General features: G+C 40.5%; 1 protein-coding gene across 2 annotated transcripts in view; it reads left to right on the top strand.

Moving 5' to 3' along the window:
• Positions 1-1564: 1564 nt before the first annotated feature.
• Positions 1565-17456, top strand: part of LOC132815817 (cAMP-responsive element modulator-like) — a 138536-nt gene continuing 122644 nt past the window's right edge. For both annotated transcript variants that reach the window (XM_060825089.1, XM_060825088.1), the window contains exon 1: positions 1565-1670. The gene's annotated coding sequence lies outside the window, so the exon portion shown is untranslated. The remainder of the gene's footprint in view (positions 1671-17456) is intronic.

Here is a 17456-nt window from a genome sequence, read left to right on the forward strand (position 1 = left end):
TGTGCCTGAACTAAAACTATTTGACACCAAAGGTAGGGATACTGCCAATATAATGTTCTTTCACCTGGCAATAATTTTTGTAATATAATGACAGAAAGTTAGTACATTGTATTTAAGGCAAGTTGATCAGTTTCGCAACATATGTTTGGATGATAGAACAAAGTATCTAGTAGGATGAGGAAAGTTTGTCAACTTAAGATCTTAATTAAACTGCTCAATGTTTCCAATATTTTGAAGTTTCAAGCACACACACTATTATACTTTTGTATCAATCTGGTACTTGTGCATCATTCCACAAACCCCATTATAATTACAAAAAAATTCATGAGAGCAAATTTCGTTGCAAGATTCTCAAATGCCCTCTCTTCAACTGTCTTTGTAGAGTGAAGACTATTGGGCAGATGAAGAGGTTAGAACAGTACAAAAGCAAAACTAATGTCCAAATTCAAAGGAAGGTAGCTCATCGATCCGAAATAACAGTTTTCCTTCTCTAACAAGTCAGACAGCAGGTCAGGTTGAATCAATGTTCGGCATTTTCGGTTTTGATGTTAAACAATAACTTAAGAACTAGACGATGTGAGTGAGACAAGTTCTCTCAAACTGACTTAACACTTAGAGAGTGAATAAGAATCATCGTTTTGAGATGGGTTCTACAGTTTTTATTTTTAAATTAATGACAAAAACGTACAGATTTAATTTTTTTTAAAAAAAAAGAGTTTCTTCGGTTCAGAGAAAATGGGGCTGAGCGAGAAGAGAGTGTTGTCCTTTGAAGCAAGTTCTGGAATCGCAGTCTCCACAGTAACAGACGATCACCACATGGAGGCGACCACACTCCGCAATGCGTCAACTGCTCCCGGCTTAAACATTTTAAAATAAGCTCGATTAACGGGGGAAAACTCCAAAATCACACTGAAATCGGTTGAAGAAGAACCCCGCTCCAAATTAACCGAATTAGCATACTCGAACACCCGAAAAGGTTCCGATAATAATCATGGAGGTTGGCGATTCTGGGATCAGCCGGGGAGGGGGGGGGGGGGGAGAGGTGGGAAAATCAATTTAGCTTTGGCTTTTTTTCTATAAAGTAGCCCTTGAATGTTTCATTAAAACGCCGTTTATTTACGGCCATATTTATCAGCACACAGACGGCCATTTCAGCTTCTAAAACAAAACATGGCAGCGAGAATTTTACATGAAAAAAAACAAAAGCAACACGTTCCTTATTCTGCTGATTTTCTTTAGTCTCTTTACTTTTCTCCGCCCCCAACCCCCCTCTTCCACTTTACAACAGGACAGCGATATCTACCAAACAGCCGAGGAAAAAAAAATGAGATCCGGGCTCGGCGGAGAATACTCTTCATCCTCTCCGCCCCCGACCCCCTCCCCGCAGCGCGCGAAGAAGACCGGGCCGACCAATGGCGGCGGGGCTCGGGCCTCTCGCGAGGTTTGGAAGGCCGGTCCGTTGGGAGTGCGGACCAATGGGGCGTCGAGTTGCGGCGGCGGCGGCGCAGCGATCCGGGCTGTGCGCGCGAGCCGGGTGCTGCGGCCTCGCCTGGTTTGAGGGGACTGGAGGTGACGCTCTCAGTGTATTTTTTTGACGTGGCGGCTACGTATCAGCACAGCCATCCACTCCTGGCGCACCGTAATCAGTGACGAGTAAAACTACGTAAGGGGTAAGTAAGGAGACGGAGGGAAAGGAGTCAATTGAGAGACGGTGGCACCAACACTTCACACGCACATCATGCACGTAGCATTAATGCAAAAGTGGGGGAAGAGAGAGAGAGAAAAAATATATAAGGAAACCATTGGCTGGGGTCATTGTGTGTGTGTCTGTGAGAGAGAAAGGTGGCAACCTGTCGGCTCCCTCTTTTTCTCTCTCTCTCTGTTTGCTTCCTCCTTTTCTTCCCCTTACTTTATTCTTTGGGGAGGGCAAGAGGCAGGCGACTGCTGGCTGACGAGATCAGATCAGAGCTCGCCGTCCAGCCTGTCTGCAGATCGATGTCTTCGATTCAGGGCTTTTGGGTCTCCCTCTCTTCGGAGGGGATTTGGGAATCTGTCTCCCACTACCATCCGCAGCAGTAGTTTCTCGTCCTCGATTTTCAGACGTTAAAACGTTTCCGATTTCTGTTAAATCGAGGGACGTCAGGATGTTGGAATCGAGGGTGTTTAAAATAATAAAAACGACAGTTTTGTTTGAGACGTGCGATTATTGAGGTTCTGCTGAGTGTGATTATATTATTTAAAATTTTAGGGTGACTTGTTTCCACCCCTTCCCACTTTCTTTCTATGCACATATATATGGAACTAAGAATAATAAATAAATTCCAGTCGCCGGAGTAAATTGATTTTTACAGTAGAAGCTTCAAATGAACATTGCCGGTTCATTGCCTTCGTTTTCACTAGAAATCGATTTTAAACTGCAGATTGCAAGCGAAACAATTGCAAGTTGCAGATTGGCGTTTTGAACATTCCTCAAATAGCAGTAGATAACGACAAGGATCGGGCAAAGGCGCTGCTGATCACAGGTTTTTTTGCAGAGAAAATACCCTGCAGTGTTTTGTTTTTAAAGTTCGAATCCAACGTGGTTGATAAAGAAAATTTAAAATTTCCCATAGTGTCTGGTGTTTCAGCTTCACCTGGATTTTAGAGCAGCTGGGAGGAGGGATTTTTTATCCCTTTCCCTTGTTGGTTTTGAAGTGGACGGAAAGTGTGGAATTGGTTTTTACAGCCAGTAGGTTCCCCCCCCCCCCCCCCCCCCTTCCCTTATTTCTATTGAATACCTGTCGATATGTGTATGTGAGCGTGTTTGGGTTTGTATTTACCCCCCTTTTCTCCCCTCCTCCTATTGAGATGACAGGAGCAGTGCTCGCCGTGTCTCCTGTTACTTTAGCCGCCCATTTTTTGTATGTAAGCTCCTGACGTTTGTCCACTTGCGACAACATGATCAGCTACAGTGTAACAACATGACGTTATCCTCGGTTAGACTTTGTCACAGAAAATACGACCGAGACTGTCGATGTGTGTGTGCGTGTGTGTTGAGTGAGTGAGTGAGGAGAAAGACACGGGGAAATTTACTTAGAGGGAGCTTTGAAGGCGAGAGAGCGAGGTCTCATCGCCGCTGTCAGTCCTGCGTTGGCACCGAGGAGACTCGGGCGTTGATCCCATCGTGGCGAAAGCAGACATGTCGGAGAAGGGGAGAACAGGACACAGTACTCGACACTTGGATGCAACTTAATCATTTCGACATTTTTCCCCTCTCTCTCTCTCTCGCTTCCTTTTTCAAGCGACAAAACATTCGCAGCTCGGATGGTCTTGAATTTACGTTTCAGTATTTTGCGCCGAATGTCTATGAATTTTATTTTCCTTTCTGGTGGAGAAGACGGTCAAAATAATCAATCGTATTTTTTTTGTCTCTTGGACAAGTCCCGATGCCTGTTCAAAAGGCGAGACGGGGTGGGGTGGGGTGGGGGTCGATCGGTTGACTTTTCGATGGGTTTTGTTTTAAAGTTGCTGGATTGTGAAGCTGTGGTCAGAACCTATTTTCTTAACATCCCTTCAATTTCAGATCCGTATGACCAAAATGTTTTAACTCATTGAATCTATTTTTTTAATAAAGGGGTGCTATCCGTCAACCCCAAATTGGGTGGGGGGAGCTATTCATGTGTGAATCAGTTAATATTGATCGCCACCCGGTTAATAATAAACGCGAGGCTGCGGTTTGTGAGGAGCCTTTTTTAAAATTTCGAATACCCAACTGCAACGTCCAAACAACGGGGTTGAGCCTTGGCCTTTTCCTTTTTGTTTTGAAGTTGAATTTCTTCGTTTTTCGGGCATGTTAATAACTTGGTGCGTGAATGTCGCTTTTTAAAAGTGTAGTTTGATTGAAAAAGTGTTTGAAATAAAATCTAGTTCTGGCAGCAGGCTGCGATAAAATGGCGGCGTTTGGTTTGAAGGGGAAGGTTTCATAAATGGCGTAGTGACTCAAGCGAGGCTTTCCTGCAGCGACCGTTTGTTCGCCAACCTCTTGTACTGCACTGTGGAAATCTGCTTAGTTCTTAAGGCAGAACTGAGTTTTGTAGGATCTGCATATTCATCCACTTCTTCAAACAGCCAAACCCCATCACGATTATGCCACAAAAATCAAATTGCCTAACGCTGATTATTATATGTTGGGAAGTTATGTTACAGATGAATATGATGGTGGCTTACGCGCACAAATTTCCCCCCACCCCTCCAAACGATTTTTTTTCAATCGTTTTGGTTTGGAATACATACTCGTGATCACGTTGTTTTCCAAAGCAGTACCGTGCTGGAATAGTCTTACCATTCAACTGTATTATCGCATTTGTGCTTTGTACCAAACATTTCGGCATACAGGGAGTGTTGTCCGAGCAGAAAAGGTGAACCGGAGATACTTTGAAACGTTAAAAATTGAGAAGTATTGGAGTAAACCTTCCCCTCAGGGAGGCTACATTAAATAAAGTAGATTTAAGATTAACATAAAGGAATATAGATTATGTTGTTACTGGCAGTTAAGATCTTGAATTGTACTATCTGTTTTACTAGTAATTTTACCTCTGAAGGAAAATTGTAAGGATAGTTGGGGAGTGGAACCTATTGGCTAGCTCTTTCAAAGAGGCATGATAAATTTAATTAACTCCTATGATTGATTCCACAAATTCAAAGCATTGTAAGTAGTTTATTCCAGAGGATGTTCTTAATTTGGTATTATTGAATTTTATAGGATTGTTTCTTACATATTATTCCTGCAATATTGCAGCATTGATGTCAATCTTTACAAAGCAGTGTGAAATACAAATTTTATTGGGCACTTTATTACTGTTGAAGGATTAACTCCAGTGCTTATGATCTCAAATCTAGATAGTATTTTAGGAAGGACATGTTCATAATTTTTTCTAAAGAACACTGGAACTATTGACAGTTAAGCAAATAAAAATACCCAATGACAGCCAGACCATTCTGACCTTAATTTGCTGCTAATCGGAAGGAGAAATGCTGTAGCAGTTGGCTCAAAAATACTTGATAATTGGGTACTTTTGTGATGAATGGTAAAATTATTTGGGGAGTGTGGGAGAAATTTTGGTGCTCAACTTCAAAATAATTCCAAATTTTTAACGTCGTCTGCAAAGCGGTGTACAAATCTCAACTTATGACGCATGTTTGTTGGCATAGAACAGTTTATATGGTTGTGATCTTTGCTGAAATATGTATATATAGTTATTGAAAGTATTTTTCTGTATTCCGTTAAGATGTATATTAAAAACAGTGTATGGGATATATATGTTTTGTTTTCATAATCAAAATCACAACTTAAAAGCATACACAGGCTAAGAACAAAATTCCATTCTTTTGAAATTGCTTTGTTACTTTCAGAATTATCCTTCAGAATTCAAGGTACTTTTCTTCCTTATGTTTAATTGGCTTTGATTACTACTTTTTAAAAATTCTTTTGTACTTAATTTGATTATCTTAATAACCAAAGTGCCAACCACAGTGAACATGAGCATGTAATCCAGACTGATGCTGAAAGGTAGTACAAATGGAATGATATTTTTGGGTCTCATCTTTCAGAGATGTTAAGGTGAAGCCCCATTCTTATTTGTATGGTCAGAAATAAACATTATTTGAAAGAACCGACACTATCAAAAACTGATATGAAGCTCATTCGCTGGTATTCAATGCTCACTGTTTTTGATATAACAAAATGACAACATCAGTGGCTATGAAATGTTTGAAAGACGTGAAAAGTACTGTAAAATGCAAACTCTATTCAATTGTAACCATCTCAATTTTTCTAAAAGTTGTAGGGGAATGGATTCCTAACAAATGTATGGAAACAGTGCTTTTGTTTTTCTTAAAAAAATAAATTGTAAATGCTGCAAGTGCAAGTTAATTACATGATTATAAAGTGAGTTGGTGTAGTCTTTTCCAATAAACTAATGCGGTCATGAAAATTTTAAAAATGATACAAACAGATCAGTACATATATAGAGCAACCTCGATTATCCGAACGAGATGGGCGGAAAGTATTTTGTTCAGATAACTGATTGTTTGGATAACGTTTTTACGGGACTTTGAGATCTTATTTGGGAAATCCGAAATTCAACTAATTGACATTCGGATAACCAAGGTTGTTCTGTAGTTTTACGTTACTTCTAAGAATTCCAATTATGCCAACCCCTAGCTTTGAATAGCAGTGAATTTTCAGGTGTTTCATGATTTGGAGATGCTGGTGTTGGACTGGGGTGTGCAAAGTTAATCATCACAACACCAGGTTCTCACCCAACAGGTTTATTTGGAAGCACTAGCTTATAAGTATTGCTCCTTCATTAGGAGCCACCTGTTGGAGTATAACATGGTGTTGTTTGATTTTTCACAGTTTATTTTCAGGCAATGTTATCAAGGGCAGAAGACGATTTCTTAACCCTTCACTTTAATTCCTTGCCAAGGGGCCGTCAGTGCTTTACTATCCAGTTTATACCAAAGAGTGAGTGATGCATACACTTTATTCCTTGAATGAAGTTAATGTCAGAATAAGATTCAAAATTTACAGCACAGAAATGGATGATTCACTTCAATTGATCTATGTACTTAGAAATCATAGAATCCCTATAGTGGGGGAGCAGGCATTTGGTCCATCAAGTCCTCACTGACTGTCCAAAGAGTATCCCACCCAGACACATCCCCCTAGCCTATCACCTTGCATTTGCCTGGTTAATCCACCTAGCCTATACATTACTGGCCAGTTTAGAATGATCAATCCACCAAATTTGCAAATTTTTGGACTGTAGGAGGAAGCTAGAGCACCAGGAGGAAACCCACAAAGAGAGACGCCCAGAGTGGAATTGAACCCAGGTCTCTGGCCCTATGAGGCAACAGTGCTAACAATTGTGCCACCCTGATGTTGGTGTTTATACTGATGAGCATCATTTTTGGCCGCCTTTGATTAACAATACATAACTTCATACTATTAGCAGTTTTCCAGGATTTTCAGGCCTGTCTAATGAGAGTGGAAATGAAGTGGTTCGATAACTTTTCTCCAGGAAAATGATGTTAACTGTCTTGTGTCAGAGTGATGAATCTCTGTGCTGAGATGCTATTCAATTTTCCTGGATCCTCTGTTCTTGGGAACTTTGCCACCACTGAAATCTGGACCAGAAGTTTGCTGCTTGCCCTCTCTTTGTCACAGAACCTGGTCATATGTTAGTAACGTTTGTCTGCTTGTGTAGCTATTCAATCTTGATTTCTTTAAGCCCTTTTGCCGTAGAAGAAATGTCTTTTTTAAAAACACATCTGTCTATATAAATTATAAGAAAAACTACGAATGTGCTTTAAACTAAACATTAGTGTCATGAATTCTTGGTATCCTTTGTTGCCATGGTTAGTTACACCTGCCCAAAGCTGCAATAGTTTGTAGCATTTGATGCTTCTGGGTTCGAGGATCATGTACAACTTTGGGATTAATATCCTACACATCTGACACCACCATCTGGGTGAAAAGGCTTTTCCTTAGGTCCTTGCTAACCTTTGTGCTAATCAACCTAAATCTTTCCTTTACACATAACCTCAGTTGTGGCCTAACCAGTGTCATTATATAATTCCAGTATTACGTCCCTGCTGTTGTATTCAACATCTCATGACAGGAAGGAAAGCATCACAATTACCTTCTTTGACGTCTTAAAGAAGTTCTTCCAAATTCAAAATCTGTGGGCATGTGTTCCAAGATCTCTCCTGTACCCCTCTCAGTATCATTGTGTTTCTTGTGCATTCGATTTGCTTTGTTTGCCTCCCTAAAAATATAACACATTTTTTCTGGGTTGAATTCTATTTGCTGCTTTTCTACCCACTCAATCTTATAGTTGATAGCCATTCTTTTATCTATCAAATACCAAGCCAAGTTTGTGTCATCTGCAAATTAACCAATCATGCCTCCCAGATTTAACGTATACCACTAACAGCAAGGAACCCACACAACTTTATGGAACACCACTGGAAACAGATTTCCATTCACAGAAAACATCCAGCCACTATTAGCCTTTATTTTCTGTCACTGAGCAATTTTGGAACCAACTTGTCACATTTCCATGTGTCCCATGGGCATTTACTTTCCTGGGCAGTCTACCATATGAGACCTTGTCAACTACCTTACTAAATTTAATATAGATATCATCCAATGCGCTATCCTTACCAATTCTTCTTGCTCCTCCCTCAAAGAATGCAGTTAGTTAGACATGACATTACTTAACAAACCATGCTAATGATCTTTGATAAGTGACATTTAATTCTATTCTTCATACTGTCTCCAGTAAGTTGGACTGACAGACCTAATTATATTTTAGGATGCTGCCTGAACTGCTGTGCTCTTCCAGCAATCTGGTTTCCAGCATCTGCAGTCATTGTTTTTACCTAATTATATTTTATTCAACTTATTCAGATATTTATGAAATGTGTCCAGTGTGGATAAGACTTGGACTTTCTGGCTGAGAAGTAGGGGCACAACCATTGTTACAAAAGTCCTCTGACTGACATAAAGTTACTTAGCTTACATTTTGTCCTTTGTGAAGACCAAACTTTTGATATCCTATCCAGTGAGGATTCGAAAATGCTTCCAGAGCATTTCCTTCCTGGCTTCCTTCAACAGTCTAAGAACTCATTTAGCCCATGTGATTGAATCACCTTCAGTTCCTCAGTATTTCGGTTCTCATTTGGCTTACTGTTATCTAAGAATTCACAAACTTTCTCTTTAACTAGAATATCTGCATCATCCCACTCTTTTGTGCAAACATAGTACTCCGTAAGAACCCTGCTCCCATCTTCTGCATCCATGTATAAGTTACCATGTACATCTCAGCCCTAGTGGCCTCATTTGTTACATAAATAGAAAATACCAGATAAACTCAGTGAGTCTGGCAGCACAAGTAGAGAAACAAATTCTGAAGAGTCTTTGGATTCAAAATGTTTTCTGTTTCTTTCTCCACAGATGCTACGTTTCTCAAGCATTTTTTCCAATTTCAGATTTGTAGCATTGTTGTATTCTGTTTCAATTTGGCCTCATTTGATGCTTCATTAATTTTATATTCCTCATAACTGTAATTCATTTATTCATCCCCTTCTCCAACCTGCTTGAAAACTGCATAACCAGGGATGCTGAGCAACCAGTCTTGCCCTTCTTTTAGCCAGGTTTCCATTTTAATATGATGTTGCCATTTGTCTATCTTGCCCTTACCTCATCGGTTTTATTCCCTCCTTGTTTTCAAAGGCCATTTCACACATCCCGTTTTCTGTACCATAAATTTCTTAAGAGCTATGGCGAAAGAGTAAAAATGATTAGAACAAGTTGCATAACTCTACCAAAGAACTAGCAAAGCATGTAGATCCAACTGCCTTTCTTCTGTGTTCTTTCATATTATGATTCTAACTGCCATCACAGTCTAGGAATGAAAAGACAGCCCTTTCCCTTGAATTCTCATGTTAACAACTTTAATATACAAGTTAATGGCATTTAGAATTTTTTATTAAATTAGTGAACCCATCCCCTCAAATGCAAATTTGAACTGTAGTGTCAGTCTGTGGCTGAATTAGTTGCACTTCTGTCTGAGTTACGTGATACCAGGTTACTGTTGGTGTACCTAACTTTGTTGGAAGTACCTAATTTTGCACGGTACAAATACATTTTATTCTTGAGACGTCTTGAGGATTTACTTAAAGGCTATTTTTTCATGATGACTAACTTGATTTTTACAATACAATACGTTCTATATTTGTGTTGACATATGGCGTATTTGGACTCCAAAGAAGTGGGATTAGAACAATTCTTCAGTATCCTCAACTACCAAATATCTATTAAAGGCCACAATACATAAGCAAACATAAATTTCTTCAACACTGCAAATTTTAAATTAGGACAAGACAGCAGACATAAGTTAGCAATAAAAATATTTTCAAAATAGCTGACAGAGGCTGGTGAGATCACCAGTTAATCTCTTGGAATAGTTCAGGCAGTTAATGCCCTTCTCACTGTGTCTGTATTTCTGATATAAATTTAAAAATTCAGTTCTTTCTCATGTAGCAGCACTTGAATAAATGTAGCCTTAAGCTTCAGCTGTGGTGTGTTGATTACCATAGCGATTTTAAGACTTTCTTGCTCTTAATTGTAAACTGATTTTAACTGTCACGTGGGACGGCACGGTGGCTCAGTGGATAGCACTGCTGCCTCACAGGGCCAGGGACCCGGTTTCAATTCCCGCCTCAGGTCGGGCAACTGTCTGTGTGGAGTTTGCACATTCTCCCCGTATAAATGTGGGTTTCCTCCGCGTGCTCCGGTTTCTGGTGAATTGCCCGTAGTGTTAGGTGCATTAGTCAGGGGTGAATGTAGGGGAATGGGTCTGGGTGGGTTGCTGTTCGGAGGGCCTGTTTCCACACTGTAGTGAATCTAATCTAATCTCATCATACCTCTCCTTTGCACCCTGTCTCGCTCTTCCCCCCCCCCACCCCACCACCACCACCACCTTGAGGATACCCTCATGAGAACGTAGTCTCATTCATGCTCCTAATCAAGTTAGACCCTTCTCTCTTGCAGCCTCTCTTTGATTGGTCACCCCTCAAATTAATTTTAGCAGGCGTTTTAGGTGTGAATTCACCTCCCAACCCTGTTTATTTTGAGTACAGGTCTTTCACATGAGAGCTTAAACTGAAGATCCATCCACCTGCTCTGACAGATGCAAATGGTCCCTCAGCACTAGAGTTATTCCTAGCACCCTGGACAATATTTGTTCATCAATCAACAAAAGCAGTTATTTCTTCATTATCAGATTACCTTTTGTGAAAGTTTGTGGTTCACCAATTTGGCTGCAGTGCCTCTTGCATTTCATGATATCAAGAAATAGCTTCATGCACTCCCATTTGCTTCAGACATATGTCATAACATGTCTGAAGAGGTTGATTTAAAATATCTACAACAATGGGAAGTATATCTTGGATGTAGTACTGGAGGCATATGCTTGAAGCTAACCACACCCTTGGCCAAGCTGTGCACCAGTACAGCTACAACGGGGACAACTGTTTTGCCAATGTGGAAAATTGTCTTGATATATCCTCTCCACAAAAAAGGACAAATGCAGTCTGACTAATTATCTCCTCAATGATCCAGTCAATAAATAGCAAAATGATGGGATGTATTGCTGACATTTGAATCACACATCATGTATACAACAATCATCTATGCTCACCTTGCGTATTACTAGGTCCACTCAGTTCCAGATCTCATTGTAGCCTTAGTTTAAGCATGGATCAAAGAGCTGAATTCCAGATTTATCTACAACATCAAGACTATGAAACAAAATGACTTGAATAAAATTGACTTCAATGAAAACTTGGTCAAGTGCCACTTACTGAAATCACATCTTGCATACTGGAAGATGTACGTAATAACCCTTAAAGATCAAATAGGTCATTTTTCCATCTCAGGAGGTGGGAGAGACATTAAATGAATCAATTTTTATTGCAGATAAAACAATGGAAGCTAGAGAACTCATAAAATAAATATTGTTTTTGAAACCATTCACATGACAATTGAGGAAATGCTGGGAGTTTTAAAAATATAAAGGATAAATCTCAGAAACCTAATCTTGTGTATACCAGGGTGTTGTGGGAGGTTTAGATCAACTAGGAGAAAGTGAGAACTGCAGATGCTAGAGACCAGAGTTGAAAAATGTGGTGCTGGAAAATCATAGCAGGCCAGGCAGCATCCGACGAGCAGGAGAATCGACGTTTCGGGCATAAGCCCTTCTTCAGGAATGAGAGGCCTCTCATTCCTGAAGAAGGGCTTATGCCCGAAACGTCGATTCTCCTGCTCCTCGGGTGCTGCCTGCCTGCTGTGTTTTTCCAGCACCACATTTTTCAACTGTTGTGGGAGATTTGGAAATTGAGGTCCCTTGCAGAAATATTTGTATCATCTATAACTATGGGTGAATGTCGGATGACTGGAAAAGTGGCTAATGTGCCTTTGTTTAAGAAGGGATGTAAGGAGAAACTTGGGGATTATGAACCGGAGAGTCTGACTTCGGTGGTGGGAAGTGATCCAAAAGATAGGATTTATGTGCATTTGGAGAGGCAGGGAATGATTTGAGATAATATGATTTTGTGTGAGGGAAATCGTAGGTCACAAACTTGATTGAGGTTTTTGAGGAAGTAACCAAGAAGATTGAGGGTACAGTGGTACACCTTATTCACTTGAACTTTAGTGAAGCCTTTAAGGTTCTGCATGGTAGACTAATCAGTAAAGTTAAATCACTTGAGACTCAGACTCAGCTTGCCAAATGGATGCAGAATTGGCTTAATGGCAGGAGTGGGTATTGGTGGAGGGTTGTTGTTTGGACTGTAGGCCAGTGATGTTCCACAGGGATCTGTGCTGGATCCACTTTTGTTTGTTATTTATATGAAAGATTTTGATGAGAATATAAGAAGAGAACATTAGTAAGTTTGCAGATGACATCAAAGTTAGTGGTATAGTGGATAGTGAAGAAGGCTATCTAAGATTACAAAGAGGTCTTGATCAATTGGGTCAATGGGCTGAGGAGTGACAGGTGGAGTTTAATTTGGACAAATGTGAGGTATTGCATTTGGTGAAACAAACAAGGTAAGACTTGTACAATTAACACTAGGGCCTTGAGTAATGCTGTAGAACAGAGAAACCTAGAGGTTCGGGTAAATAATTTCAACTTTTCATCTCATGTAGATAAAATGGTTAAGAAGGTGTTTAGCACACTTGCCTTCATTGCTCAGACATTTTGGGATGTCATATTGAGGTTGTACAGGACATTGGTAAGGCCTTTTCTGGAGTACTGTGTGCAGTTGTGGTCTTGCTATAGGAAGGATATTATTAAGCTGGAGAACGTTCAGAAAAGATTTACCAGGATGTTTTGAGGAAGGGTCACTTTACCCAAAACATTAACTCTCTCCACAGATGCTGCCAGACCTGCTGAGCTCTTCCAGAAATTTCAGTTTATCTTTGATTTACAGCATCCGCAGTTCTTCCAGTTTGTATTTACCATGATGTTGCTGGGAATGGAGGATTTGAGTTATATGGAGAGGCTGCATAGTTTGCGACTTTTCTCACTGGAGCGTTGGAGGTTAAGGCTTGACCTTAGAGGTTTAAAATATTGTGAGGGTTATAGATAAGGTGTTTCGGAGGTGTCTTTCCCCTGTGGTGGGGGAATTGAAAGACTAGGACGCATATTTTTAAGGTGAGAGGAGAAAGAGTTTTGAAAAAAAAAGGGCAGTTGTTTTACAGAGTGGCTCGTGTAAAGTGCACTTTTAGAGGAAATGGTGGATGCCGGTAGAATGGGAAAGTTTAAGACGCTTGGATAAGTACATTTTAAAAAAATGTTTGGAGGTATGTGGGCCAACTGCAGGCAGGTGGGGCTAGTTCAGTTTGGCATTGTGGTTGGCATGGTCTATTTCCATGCTGAATAACTCTGACTTAACTATGAGACCAATCACCACATCCCCAGGACATTATTGCACATGCAAGTAGGACACTACCACTGTGCCACAAGAGCACTTTCAATTTATTGATTACCAAGGGGATGAAAGATTACCAGGTGTCTGCAAGAATGTAGAATTAGAATTAAAGTCAGTTCAGCCGTGATCTTATTGCATGGCAAAGCGGGCTTGAAGGGGTGAGTAGCCTGCTCTTGTTGCTATATTCTCATTCCATCTATCATAAGATCAGAACTGGGAATGTTTACTGATCAGTGCACATACACAAATACACTTGGATAACTTTCAGATAGGGGGCTGCTAAACAGAAAGTAATAGGTCACACTAATACCAGGCATTGATCATGTCTAATAAGAAAATCTAATCTCTCATTGACATTCAATGGCATTGTAATGCTGGACCTCACACCATTAGCGTACCACGGATACAGTTGATCAGAAACTGAACTAGACCAGCTATATTAATACCATGACAGGTGACACTTGAACAACTCACTTGCCTGTACATATCCTGTTATACAAACATATACATTTGGAGTAGAAGTAGGTCACTTGTCCCTTGAGCTCCACCATTCAAATAAGATCATGGCTAATATGATTTTTCCATATTCTTGCCTACCCTGATAATCTTTCACTTTCTTGCTTATCAATTATTTACAATATAAATGAAATGTTTGATTTACCTCTCCCACTAAAACTATTCAAGACACTGCTTCCACTGAATTTTGAGGACTTAACTATCCAAGACTCATAACCCAATATGAGGATCAAGGCTATCCTCTTAATATATTTTGATGGGGTTTGGTCTGGTCCATAACAAAAGTCAAGTTGAATCTTGATCCCTGAGAGGATGAGACTGGGGAATTAAAATGGATATCAAGGAAATAGCAGAGCAGTTGCTTAAGTATTTTGCATCAATCTTTGTTAGATGATCATATTAGCAATCCAAACTACTAAATAATCAAGTGGCCCAAGTTGGGGTGGAACTAAACATAATCTCTATTACTAGATGAAGAAGTACAAGGTAAGAAATGGAAGAATCCTTAAATTTGGGAAAAATGCCAGAAGATTAAATAATTGTCAATATGTTCCAAAAGGGAGGTGACTAAAAAATAGGTAACTAAAAAAGTTAGTATAACATTTGTCAATGAGAAAATTCATAAATAATGTAATAGAAAATCATTTTAAAAAATAATAAAATTAAGCAAAATCAGCCAGACTTTTTGAGGGGGATCTCATACCTAATAAACTAATTAAAAGTACTTTGAGGGCCTAACAAGCAGCATGGCTGAAGGGGACCAGACAGTACATTTGGATTTCCAAAAAGGCTTTCAATTAGATACCACATGTGTTGCTACTTATTAAGATGATGGGCCATGGTGTTGGAGAAGTATGTTAAAATGGATAGTGGATTGACTAAAACAAGACGTAATTGAGATAGAGGGGTCATTTCCAGAATGGCAATGTGTACCCAATGGAGTGCCACAGGAATTGGTTCTGTGGGCACAATTATTTACAATATAAATTATGTTTGATGGAAATGTATGTACCATGCAAAGTTTGCAGATAGGGAAAGCAAGTATGAGGGTGACATCAGGAATCCACAGAGGGATATGGATAGTTTAAGTGAACGAGCAGAAACTAGGTAAATGGAATATGATATGGGGAAAAATGACGTTCTGCAGTTTGAAGGAAAACTGAAGAGCTGAATATGATTTAAATGGGCAGGGGGTGAAGGGAAGACTCTAGAAAACAACAGCCCAAGGAGATTTGGTTGGTCCTTGTGCATTAATCAGGTAATTGGGAAGGCAAATGAGCTGTTGGCTTTTACTTTAAAAGGAGAAAGTGAGGTCAGCAGATGCTGGAGTATCAGAGCTGAAAATGTGTTGCTGGAAAAGCGCAGCAGGTCAGGCAGCATCCAAGGAACAGGAAATTCGGCGTTCCGGGCATAAGCCTGATTGGGGCTTCATTCCTGATGAAGGGCTTATGCCCGAAACGTCGAATTTCCTGTTCCTTGGATGCTGCCTGACCTGCTGCGCTTTTCCAGCAACACATTTTCAGCTCTTTTACTTTAAAAGGAATGGAGTGTAAAAATATAGAGGTCTTCCTCATTCTACACAAGGCACTAATTAAACCATGCATACTGTAAACAGCTTTTAGCACCTTACCTCAGATATGTGCTCACTGGAAGCAGTCCACAGAATGTTCATTAGGTTGATTAGGTATCAAAGATTTTGTTTGTACTCATTGAGTTTGGAGGAATGAGAGGAAATATTTTTGAAACATACATGATTCAGACTTGCTGTTCTTTCACTGTGGTTAGTAGTGTAGACTTGTTGACTCCTTGAATGGAGCTCCAAGACTTTGACCCAGTGACTGTGAAGAAATGGCTTATTGTTCCCAGTCAGAATGCTGTGCGACTCAGGCTCAATCATAAAAGTAGAGACAGAGGAGTTCTTTCCTGATGTTTGAGAGACTGCGAGTAGACTTCATAATTTTAGAAGAAAGGATTGCCCATTTTAGATTGAAATGAGGTAAAATTCTGTGTCAGAGGATAGTAAATCTGTGGAGTGCTTTGGTGCAGAGAGCTGTAGAGTTTAGCTCATGAGGGAAATTCTAGGCTGAGAGAGGCAGATGTTAAATCAGTGAGGGAATCAAGGGTTATAGGTATATACAATAAAGCAAAATCGAGGATTATCAGATCAGCCATGATCTCATTGAATGACGGAGCAGATTTGATGGACTGAATGAATTAGTTCTGCACCTCTATCTTATGGACTTGTGGTGTCAAAAGGCACATTAAGATGTGTGGTTGAATACTGTTCACATGCCTGAATGAGGCAACTGCAACACTTTCAAAAAGCATAACTTCATCCAAGACAATGCAACCTGCTTGATCTGCACTCAATGTCAGAGATGGTGAGGACTGCAGATGCTGGAGAGTCAGAGTCGATAAAATGTGGCGCTGGAAAAAGCACAGCAGGTCAAGCAACATCTGATAAGCAAGAGAGTTGATGAGGCCTGTGAAGATAGTTTTGGCAAATAGAATTAAGGTGAATCTAAAGGGTTTTTACTAATATGTTAAGGACAAAAGGGTAACTAGGGAGAGAATAGGGCCCCTCAAAGATCTGCAAAGCGGCCTTTGTGTGGAGCTACAGAAAATGAGGGAGATACTAAATTAATATTTTGCATCAGTATTTACTGTGGAAAAGGATATGGAAGATATAGGCTGTAGGGAAATAGATGGTGACATCTTGCAAAATGTCTAGATCATGTCTAGAAAATGTCTAGATTCTTCTCTTGGGCAGCACGGTGGCACAGTGGTTAGCACTGCTGCCTCACAGCGCCAGGGACCTGGGTTCAATTCCCGCCTCAGGCGACTGACTGTGTGGAGTTTGCACGTTCTCCCCGTGTCTGCGTGGGTTTCCTCCGGGTGCTCCGGTTTCCTCCCACAGTCCAAAGATGTGCGGGTCAGGTGAATTGGCCATGCTAAATTCCCCGTAGTGTTAGGTAAGGGGTATGGGTGGGGGTTGCGCTTCGGCGGGTCGGTGTGGACTTGTTGGGCCGAAGGGCCTGTTTCCACACTGTAAGTCTAATCTAATCTAATCTTTATAGAGGAGGAAGTGCTGGATGTCTTAAAACTGTTAAAAGTGGATAAATCCCCATGACCTGATCAGGTGTACCCGAGAACTCTGTGGGAAGCTAGAGAAGTGATTGCTAGGCCTCTTGCTGAGATAGTTGTATCATTGATAGTCACAGGTGAGATGCCGGAAGAGTGGAGGTTGGCAAATGTGGTGCCACTGTTAAGGGCGGTAAATTCAAGCCAGGAAACTATAGACCGGTAAACCTGACCACAGTGGTGGGCAAGTTGTTGGAGGGAATCCTGAGGGACAGGATGTACATTTGGAAAGGCAAGGACTGAATTGGGATAGTCAACAT

This window comes from Hemiscyllium ocellatum, chromosome 5 (assembly GCF_020745735.1).
Source record: "Hemiscyllium ocellatum isolate sHemOce1 chromosome 5, sHemOce1.pat.X.cur, whole genome shotgun sequence".
Taxonomy (NCBI): Eukaryota; Metazoa; Chordata; class Chondrichthyes; order Orectolobiformes; family Hemiscylliidae; genus Hemiscyllium; species Hemiscyllium ocellatum.